We start from the raw sequence: 8,373 nt of genomic DNA on the forward strand, positions 1-8,373 counted from the left end.
TATTTTCTGCTCAATGCAGTTGGTTTTATGTTTCGAATATCTTTACAGTTAATAATTAAAAATAGCCTTCCTACTGTATCAGTTAATGCGATTAACGAACATTTCTTCTGATAATAAACTTCATCTTCTATGCAACACAGAGGTAGATTGTAGAACATACCGTGGCTCGTATAATGGAAGGACAGTAGGCTATACAGACAAATACAGAGTGGAAAAGGTTTTTCTGTATCTTATCTTGCAGCGCATGTAAACGCCGCTCTAACAGGCCTAATTCATTCAGCCCTGCCGACTGTGCTGAAGATAAATGCGTTTTGAAGGCTGCCGGAAACAAGCGCCTATCCGTTTGAAATATGGGTCAAAGCTCCCGCAGAAGCTGCATCACATGATGCACAAACTCTGCTATATACACAGAATCCCTCGTAACCACAGCAGGCATTGAAGCCATCTTCATGCTGTACTTTTTTTGGATTTATTAAATGGTATATAACGTTTTGAATTCCAAAATGTACAGCAGGAATATCATGGAAAAATGGAGAATACAGAAATATTGAAACAAGTCCATTTACATACATATGTCATCTTATGACATTTATACTTTGTGTTATTACAGGAATATTGTAAAACTAACTGCAATATGGTCACTAAAACTCCTAACTCCTAACATGTAAAAATACATGTTAGAAACATAGAGGGAGGCCAAACATGCAGGAAAAACAAGCATATAATTAAGAACAGAGTTTTATATTATCTATATAAATTAAGGGCCACACAGACACACATGACTAGAATATTGGAAGTATTCTAGGATTGTGATACCTTTGATCCAAATAACTATATTATATATTTGAATGTGATACTCCAAGTCTGCTTTAAAGGATAACTCTGTAAATCTGCAGCCTGTGTCTTATTTTTCATAGATTTGTCCATCATTTCAATCAGTAATAAATGCACCGCACTCACCAAGTTCATGGCTGAGCACTGGGAAAAGGATGACATCACTGCAGTAGTTTAACAGGAAGAGTAACAGACCGTTTATCTACATTAACTAAACCACTTGATTTGGAGTTCAAACTGAAAGTGAGCTCACCTGGAATGTCACAAATAATCCGTCATTGCACAGGAAAAGTGTCTGCACACAACTTAGTGCAGGAGGTCAATTTTGAAGCAATGAGTGGGTCTGTAAACTGTGATGGATGTTTGACAGGTTTACCTTTGTTTTCTCTTGTGTTACCAGGATGTAGACACTGAGGTCTTGTCCTCCATGTTCTTTGTTTAATTGGCTGATTCCAGTCCAGACTCAATATGTTTATGACTTCTTTAAAGCCATAAAATCAATAAAAAAATTACCCAAACATAATTTGACTCCTTGGAGAGAAGGCTTTGAAACCAAAGGCTGAACCTAGGCTACATGAAATATGAAAAACCTGGTGGCATCAGGTGGCACTGACTATATTATAACAATTTTAATTTTTTTGCAAAAACACAAGTAGTTGTGGTTGAAGTCTATTGATCTGCTTCAGTTTCAGGTTCCTGGTATTGTTCATGTCGGCTCACTGTCATACTGTCATGTCTAACTGGGACACCTGCACAGCAGCCATTCTTCCTGTTATTAGTAACACCGAATATGACAAATTGGCTGCTGGAAAAAGGTCTGAGGTCACAACTTTTAGCTATAATCCCCACAATGCAATGCATATTTTAGAGGTGCCAGAACTACTGTTATGGGACTTCACACCTCCAAAATAAATCACAAGTCTGAATCTCTGTTATATGGGGAGCAGTGAGGCAGATAAACAGTGTCTTCTTTTTAGTGATGTCACCAAGTTTCTAGCTATTGCTGTTAAATCCAATGTTGGAACAATGGCCACACATATGTAAATATGTAGCAATAAACATAAATTCTCCTTTAAGTATACTGTACATCCAAACTATTGTCAAAGTACTAATCTCTTCTATAATTAGGCTACACTTTGTTACAAGTAAAAATCCTGGTAAAAGTACTCAAAGTATCAAAAGTAAAAGCACTCAGTAGGCACTACCAACCAACTACTGCTTTATATACTATCTAATAGTTTAATCTATAGCAGTGCATCATATTTTATAAATTGATCGTATACTTTTTTTTGTAAAGTCTTAATCTGCAAAGTATCAACTATGTGTCAAATAAGTGTTGTAGAGTAAAATGTACAACATTTGCCTAAGAAATATAGCGGAGTAAGAAATAAAGTTGCATGAAATGGAAATACCCAACTAAAGTACAAGTACCTCAAAACTGAAGGACAGTACTTGATTAAATGTACTTAGTTACTTTCCACCCCGAAGCCACAGCCATTGTCCCAAATATTTACTGCTGACATCAGCAGTTACCTAACACATGTTGTGTGTGCACTGTGCATTTCACACTTCCCCCTGCTGTCCTCTGGGTCGCTCTTCTCTTCTTCTTTATGTCTGTCTGTCTGTTTTCTTTCCCGGCCTACAGAGAAAAAACTAAATCAATAAAATAATAAGTTTCCATTTACTGACAACCTTTCTCTGTCGTTGAGTAAAGATTGAAAAGTCCTCAGTTTGAACAACTTACTCCTTTCTACACTAATGTCAGTAAATGTTGAGTTACACAAGCTCCCTGATTACTTCACCTTGCATCTCGTGGCAGGTAGAAGGAATGGGGGTAATGTCTGGAGACATGGCATGACCAAACCTTTGGGTCAGCGCTGTCAAACACAACTTGACATATGTACAGTATATCCTCTCTCTCTCTCTCTGAACCTTCAACACGGACGGACGTTCACTCTCAGGATGGATCGTTGGCTGACTGTGAACTGTTTACATTTGGAATAGAAAAAAATCAGGTGCAAAGAGAGGACTTTACGTCAGTTTCATTTTTTGCAATGCATGCAGGAAGTCAAAGGTCAGAGTTGAGAAAGTGGCCAACAGGGCAGTGGGAGGCTGATGGCAATATTTGATGTGTCAGTTTCTCTTTCAGAAAGAGTGTGCTACTTAAACAGTCATGTATAAGCCAGAACCATCATCTAAAATGTACAGATGTGCATTAACAACTAATGTGTTGCATAAAGCACAATACCTTTTTAAGAAATACCATAGTATGTACATATATATCACTGCCAATGCTAAATGTTCAGACTGAACTTAAAGTGTCAGCTCGTTTGAAAAGCACTTGCTTAAAGGAAGTACTTCACAGATTTAGCATTGCTGTTTCAAAAAAGGATAAAAAGGAAGCGCTGATTGTGTGACCGGTCTTCCTCCTCTTCTTTTCCTTCCCTCTAAATGACTTTAATCTACCTTCTTTAGTACACTCCTTCCATACATATAATACATTTAAACAGTTTAAGTTTTTTCCCCTTGGAGATTTGTTGGGGTTGAACTAAAACACCATATTGATTTTAGGGCATTAGGAATTCAATATGTGTACAAACGAACTACGAAGGGGCAGGAATGGAGGGACGTTATACTTATAGGCCCAGGATTCCTAAACATTTAAATGGAATCACCCATTTGGGAGTTTAATTTATTAAATGGTTTGTTTTTATCACATTTGTTTGTTGACTCGAACTGAACTATTAACACGAGAAGAGACAAAGAGTAGCAGAGGCAGTGTACTTTTGCAGAAGTTAGGATTATTGCATATATTGTCAAAAAATAAGTAAATGAAAAGTTGACTTTTCTATTCATCATATAAATCATGAAGGATGGGATAAGCGATTATCTGAAGCCCCCACATCAAGTTACACAGCTGGCAAAAAATTGCACACAATTCCCTTGAAGAAGAACCTGGTTTAGGCAAGAAGGTCAAGTTCATATGTTCACCTCCATTTTACTCAAAAGCACATGATAAATATCATAGACTACTTTTTTATATTCAAGTGCTCGATCCAGCAGACTTCCCTTTCGTTGAAGTCTTACGCAGATTAAATAAATCATTGATATAAATGGAGGACTTTACATTTAAGATGAGAGCATGGATTAAGAACTATAGGTGAGATCAACCCTGTTATAATTTAGAAAGGCTTTAAAGATGTTATTTGAGTGAACATTGTCAAGAGAAGACCTAACATATAAAGAAATGACAGATAATGTCCCAACTGTGCACATCTTAGACACTTAATATAAAAGACCACATACAGAAAACTAAGCTCTGAGCACTTGTTCTTAATCTTGATGCAGACAAAAACCTTTCATTTTTCAAACCTGTTGAAAATGCGGCTTTAATAATAATTCACCTCCTGGCTGCAGGCGATGTGCGGCATTTCAAAAGCCCAGGCGAGAGGTAACGGAACATTCTCTAGAGATGCTGCACAAGCAGACACACTGTCACTGCTGACGTTCACCTTGTGCATTGAACCTTTATCAATCAGGTATAAGAGGGAAGCAAGAAACACACATATAGAGATGTTTATTAGGATAAACCCAGGGGGGGTCCTTGTCACAAATATACAGAAAGAAACTGCACGAGACAAAACAATACAAGTACATACACACATTCACAGACACACACCTCCCCAGGCCGAGCTACTCCCACACCCACGACTCCCCCAAGAAAATGCAAAAATACATACAGTAAATGCAAATGTCCACATATCCACACACAGATACCTACATGCATTTACATGCACCGACTCATTAAACTTTTTTTTTTTTACATATCTCAAGTAAAGTTAGAAGCAAGAGCAGGTTGTTTGAAGATAAAAAGAGATGCCTTAAAGAAATGAGGGCTGTACCACAAACCTGCCTGATGTGCACTTAAAGTTATCTGCAAGGCAAAGATGGAGGATCTTACTACTGTTAATTGGGAAAAGTTTAAAACCGGTACAAACTATTGGAAACATATACATTTCGTAGTCTGGAATAAATACTAACACTCATAAATTACTAAATAATAGTTAATTATGAGAATAATAAGTGGAGACACCGACTTCATCTCAAATAGAAAGGATGGGGATCAAAAAGGACTGAATATATTTGGACAACGTATGAATGAGAAGTAAATTGTGACATACATAAAATAAAATAGTGATACACCAAAGACGACTGTTAAGGAACTACACATTAAACTACTACACACTGACTCCGCTGGTCAGTGTGTAGTGAGTAAATATTTTGATGTTATGTCGTTTATTTCCATTCCCCTGTTCTTAACTATCTTGTTTACACTGTCCACAGCACTGTCCCGGATAAACTGAGATTATTCTTTGCATTTTGAAAATAGATATGATGTATAGTAACTTAACTTTATTATTTTATTTGATGATTGATACATTTTTCATAATTAGAAAATGCTTTCAACCTGCTGGCAAAGATGGAAGTCGGGATCTCTTAATTTGAAGGTGACACAGGGGGAAAATAATTGAGGTGGAGTAGCCTAATAAGTTATTTATTTTGTTAAGAAGTCAAAATGTCTGACCGAATACAGTTTCTGCCTCTCTCTATTTTGCTTTTGTACATATAAACAAGACAAGGAGAATTCAACTCGTACATTCATTTCTGCGTCTCGTTAAAGAGCGAGCTCACTTTAATAATCCAATAAACAAACTATACACTCTAAATGGAGTGTTATTGCTTTCATAGACATTTCCTTGTAAGGTACGGCTACTTTTATATAAGGGAAAGATTTAGTGAGAATAAAACTTTTTACAATGTTTGAAATGTTTATATCTTTACAATTAGACAACTCTATAGGACCTTTCTCAAGCATAAGTAAGAAGTTAGTAAAACCATTAGTAGTTCATTCTCACAGTGTGTAGTGCAAATTCTAATAGAATTTCCTAAATCTGCATAACAGAATGCATATGAATCCGCCTTTCCATCCACTGCTGTTAATCGAGATGATCATCTGTTAGGCCAATTTTCCAGTCGGCTGCCTTTAAACCATCGCAGAAGAAGAGGGCGCAGAGAGATGACATGATTAAAAAACGTTGTCTGCCGATATTTTTAGTCTCATGGAGAGGAGGATTCAGTGGACATTTTAGTCATACTGTATGCTTTATGTCAGTCATGATTTATTTACTAAGTGAGTTTCCATTGCACTTTGCTGCATTTTAGCCAAGCATAACTTTCACTGTGATATTTAGAGATTATTTTTCATTTTCACTTCCACTCAGGTGTTATATGCGCAAATTCGAAATGTGCATTAAAAACAGGTGGATGGAAAGCAACCCAGTGTGTCCCACTCCCTTAGTTTCACAAATAAATCAGTATTTTGTGCCAGCCAGGACGCTCTTCCCCTGCAGCTCTGTCCATCTCACTCTGGACAAAAGTGTTTTCCTTCAGATTAGGGAGAGACGGAGGAGGATTCGGACAGGCACGCTGGACACTGAACTTGCAGCATTGGCCTCTGCTCTGGAATCAAAGTGACACATGTCGTCCCAGGTTTTTTCACCTGACATTTTTGTTGCCACTGTTGTCCAGCCTGTGTGACAGCCGCTCACACTATAGTTAGCACATCGCTGCAACTCCCAACCCTGTTGCTCCCACCCACCCGCCTGCTCATGTGGAGAAAAGCACCACTAGTTGTATCGTTTACAGCGGCAGTCTGCAAACAAGCAGAAAAGCTCCTTTAAGTTCTGTTCAGACGTCTTTATTCTTTTCTTTCTTTGACTTTTCTTTCTGCCTCATTGAGGTGGCTGGAAAAGGCATCAGCAGCAGTTCGCCTTAGTCTGTCCACTAGATGGACATTTTGCATTCAGCCACTAAGGTTGATTTTGTACATACTGAAGCTTTTACTTAATTTCTACCACATGTGGAATTCTGGGCCTTGACTAAGCGTTGATAAATGAGATATTGTATGTCAGCATAAGTTAACGAGGAATTAAAGGTCAGAGTTGAAGCCAAACTGGAACACACACACACACCACTTTGATTAGCGGGATTCTGTGTTTGGCTGTATCTGTCACGGAGTCGGGCTCTCAGACCAATCACTGGGATGCTGAGGGACTGAAATGTGAGGCTTGTTTAGGCACAGTGTCGCTTGCTCCATGATGAAAAGACCAATGAATATATCAAAGGTTCAAGGTGGAGGTTTTCTTACAGTTCAGAGGCTTTCAAAACTGTGGAAAGATATTTGAATTCCTCTCAGGGTCACATGACACCAATCACACCATCTAGGATTTTTCTCCACACTCCACTTTTATAACTAACCAGAGTTTAATACACAGCAGATCAAATATGTGTATTTTATGTTACAGTTCCAGCTCCTGATATGTTTCACTTCCACCACGTTTTATTCATAGCTGCACCCTGAAAGGGCTGAACTTCAAAAACCTCAAAAACCTTCAATGGAGTAAAGAGACACCTGCTTTTACACTTGAATAGCCTCAACTATAAAGGACCAGACCCGGCTTTTGCATATTTTAGCCCACAAATCTCCACATTCTCAACCATTTTATAATTGGCTGCTGGAGTGTTATTTTCTTGTTACTTCTGAATGTATTCTTCATCAGAGGTCATTATTGTTTCATGATACAGCATGTATCCAACCTAAGTCTAACCTAAACAACAACTGTGCTCGCCACAGCAGTCAGTGTGATAGCATTTGCAGTGAAGTGTTACCAAATCCTCAGCTCTTATTAGATTAGATTTAGATAGTTGTGCAGCAGCAAGTGGTCTCTGCGCTGTGACTTTGACATGTAGAAACAGCCAGCTTTCCTCAGAACTGCTCAGGCTTCATACTTGGGGGAGTCAAGGGTGGACTCGTGCTGGAAGAAATTAGGCTCAACGATGAATCCTCTTTTGGATGGAATGAACTTGGTGAGAATCTCTCGTGGTCGGCAAATGGCTCTGCCCAATGAGACCTGACAAGGTCATCTCAAAGAGGAAGTGCTCCCTGACGACGCACTTATCGAACAATCTTTTTTTAGATTCGTAGACTTACTACCATTTTTTTGTTGTTTATACGCTGTACTTTTATTTTGAGTCTCAAACCATTTAGGACATTTTTTGCTTCATGTTTCAATTCTCAAGTTTTGCATGCTCAGCAGGATCTAAGCTAACTGATGGTGACAATAATAGATATTTGTTATTCAGTATAACAACCTTACAATACCATGAATAAATAAATAAAAACACACACAAACATAATCCTCAGAGTTTTGACTATGTATGAAGAAGCATAATTTGCGAAGTTGGACACAGGATTGCGTTGGTGAATTCAAATTCTGGAATCTACACGTATCTTCTCCAGGTTTACAGTTGTTTAACTTCAGTCAATATGCTTTATATTTGGAGGGACTTCAGAAGTGAGGGGAACACAACAAAATTATGAATTCATCAATCAAAACAAACAAAAATACATAGTTTTGTTTGCTCACAGTTTTCCTGTACAACGTGATTACTACTGATATGTCAGGTGATCTTACTTTC

This window comes from Cottoperca gobio, chromosome 24, assembly GCF_900634415.1.
Source record: "Cottoperca gobio chromosome 24, fCotGob3.1, whole genome shotgun sequence".
NCBI classification, from domain to species: Eukaryota; Metazoa; Chordata; class Actinopteri; order Perciformes; family Bovichtidae; genus Cottoperca; species Cottoperca gobio.